Raw genomic sequence first — 2,884 nt, forward strand, 5'->3', positions numbered from 1 at the left:
AAAGAAAAGAAAAAAAGAAAGGGAAGCCCCTGAGAGCAAAGGGAATCCTCCCTACAAGGCTCAGACATCTCAGGCACCCTGGCCTCTGGGTGAAACCAAGGAAGGAGAGGTTGAGTGAGTGCCCTGCTGTCTTGATCTAGTTTCATTCCTTGAGGGAGGACCTGGGCAAAGACTATGTGTGTGAGTTGTGGGTGAACAGTGTGTGTTGGAGGAGACCAAAGGCTGAGGGGAAGTCAAAGTACAGAGCACAGCGGTACCTGCATGGACCATGGATAGGACGACCAGGGGGCAGTCCTGCTGGGGATGGACTGCCACAAGCCTTGCAAAGGTCCTCAGGAGAACATTGCACTAAGTGTGGGTCAGTTACCCTCAAAAAGCCAGGGGTGCTGTCGGAATGCCCTGCACAGCTATGTATGTTGAAGAGCACAATAAAGGGGTGGGGAGAAGCTGGGGTAAACAGGTCAGAGAAGGGACTTACTTGGGGACCAGGTAGCAAGAACAGAGGCTCAGAGAGAAGACCTTATTCCTATGATTCAGCTGAGATGTCCATAAATGACCTTCAGCGTGGTGGCACAGTCAGTGGGCATCAAAGTGGCTCAGCTAGTGGGCAAAGCTGTGGGGCCAATGCCCTGGCCCCAGGCTTGTGGGAGATGGGCTCTGACATCAGGCCAAGTGTGCTTCTGGGGTTGTAAACCAGGGAAGGCTTGCTGGGGGAGCAATTTGGGGACACTGGGAGTTCACTGTTGGGGAGTGACCGCAAAGCTGGGATGGGCTGATGACAAATTGGTTAGCACAGCTGGGTGGGACAGACGGCTGTGTGGAGAGTGAGAGGCTTCATCATCCTCTGTCATCCTAGTTGCTGGGAAAATGGATGTGACCGAGACCCCAGGCAGAATGCAACATGTGTGTATGGGGTGGGGGTTACAAGGATGGTCATTTAAGCCTGGAACTGAATGCTGCGGATGCCCTCAGGGCCTTGTCCACTTGAAGGCTGGAGTGAGGCAGTAAGTCCTCCCAGACAGGGTTCTGTTCTGCAGTGAGGTAGAGGACAGGCCCCTCTCCAGATCCTCCTGTCTCCCCAACACATGGCTCCACAGAAGAACAGCCCAGTGGATAGGCTGCCTGTTTGCCTGAGAGGCTGACCAAGTATGCCTGCCTATGGTGAGGTGACCCTAGAACCTGAGGGGCATTGCTATGGGTCCTGTATGTGAGCCCTGGAAAAGATGGACGCCTCAGTAGCTCTGACCAATCTTCCCTCAACTCTCTCTCCTGAGACTACCATATGGACTAATGGATTGAGGGAGCAGAGCCAAAATAAAGGAACTATGGTATCCAGAACCTAAAGACATTCTCTGAGACACTAGGTTCTCCTGTGGCATACCCTAGATTGCCTGCCATGCCTTCAGATAGACTTCTTGTCCCCAGGCTCAGCTGCCCTGTGTGGTGACATCTAAAGGGGTGGACTCCATCTCTGATTTTCCAGTTGTCTTCCCTTGTGTGTGGCTCCCAGTTTTCCCAGTAGCTGGTGTAGGAAGGCCTTGGTGGGCGTAGGTGGACAGATGTGAACAGTACCCCAGCTCATCTGGGATGTACTATGGGACTCTGGGCTTCGGTTTTCTGTACCACAGTGTGTCCCCTAGAGGGGTTGTCCTCATGGGGAAATGACAACAGCCACTTGTGGTCCTTTTCAAAGCTCTCACTGCCCAATAGGCCTTAAAGGGTAAGGCCACCTAGAGGAGCAGAGGCAGGAGGTAAGGGGCAGTAGTGCCCTGGAAGCATGGGAGGGCCTGAGAGAGGAGTAGGCAGAGGTGACAGGTGGAGCCTCAGTCAGGAGGGCATCCAGGCCTTGAACACCAGGCTGAAAGGATTCTGAGTGACTGAGGCCTGGCCAGGTGGATGCTCAGATAGATCATGCTGGTAGCTGGTGAGGGGAAGGACTGGAGCCAGTGAGGTGAGAGACACTTAGAGCTTCAATTGAGAGGCTGCAGTGGGGAGAAGGAAGTGAGAACAAGACTCACTTACTGGTCTGGGCTTTGGGGAGCTTCTTCCTGGTGGCCCACCCCCATCCTGAAAGGACTTGGTACAGCCCACAGGAGCTTCACAGGAAAACCTGGTTTCCTGGCTGTATTTCTCAGGGTTGGTATTTCTCAGGTAGAAAAACCTGGGCAGCCTCTAGCCTTGGGTCCTTCCTGGTCCGCACTGCTAGGCCCTCTGGTTTCCCACTTCTCTACACTGGAAACTCACAGCTAGGCGAACACCACCATGCAGGGTCTCATTTGCTGGCTGCTTACTGCATATCAAGCACTATGCCAGGCGTTTGACACCACGACTTCACATGCTGAAACAGCCCCAGGAAGGAGGGGCTGATACTTATTCAAGTTATATTAGTAAGAAAACCAAGTTTCCTTCAGTGACTCACCTCCAGTGACATGGTCCTTACTGAGCAAAGCTTCAGTTCAAGTACAAGGCTGACCTCAGAGGTACTTCTTCTATCAATGCCCTGGATGGCCCTTTCCTGGATGGAATGCCAGTGTCAAGGCAGGGAGGCACAGGGCTGGTACTGAGCCCAGGCCACACCTAGACCAGGTCAGACCTCCGCTTTCCTGTGTGTGCAGCCCTCCAGCTGCCAAGCCCTCCCGAGGAGTCCTCCCTCAGACCTACCCAGGAGCCCCTGGAGCCCCCCTTGCTCCCTCCCTCCTTCCTTTTCACCTTCCCAAGCACCTCTCACTATGCCCTGCTCAGGGACTTAAGGTGTCTCAAACTCTTCTAGAAAAGTAAGCCAAACCAGCTGGCCCAGCTGATGAGAAAAAACTCATAACCAGATGCAGAAAATGGACATGCAAAGCCTTTTTTTTTTTTTTTTAAACTCAAGAAAGGGCTTTTA

This window comes from Octodon degus, unplaced genomic scaffold (assembly GCF_000260255.1).
Source record: "Octodon degus isolate 3935 unplaced genomic scaffold, OctDeg1.0 scaffold00098, whole genome shotgun sequence".
NCBI lineage: Eukaryota > Metazoa > Chordata > Mammalia > Rodentia > Octodontidae > Octodon > Octodon degus.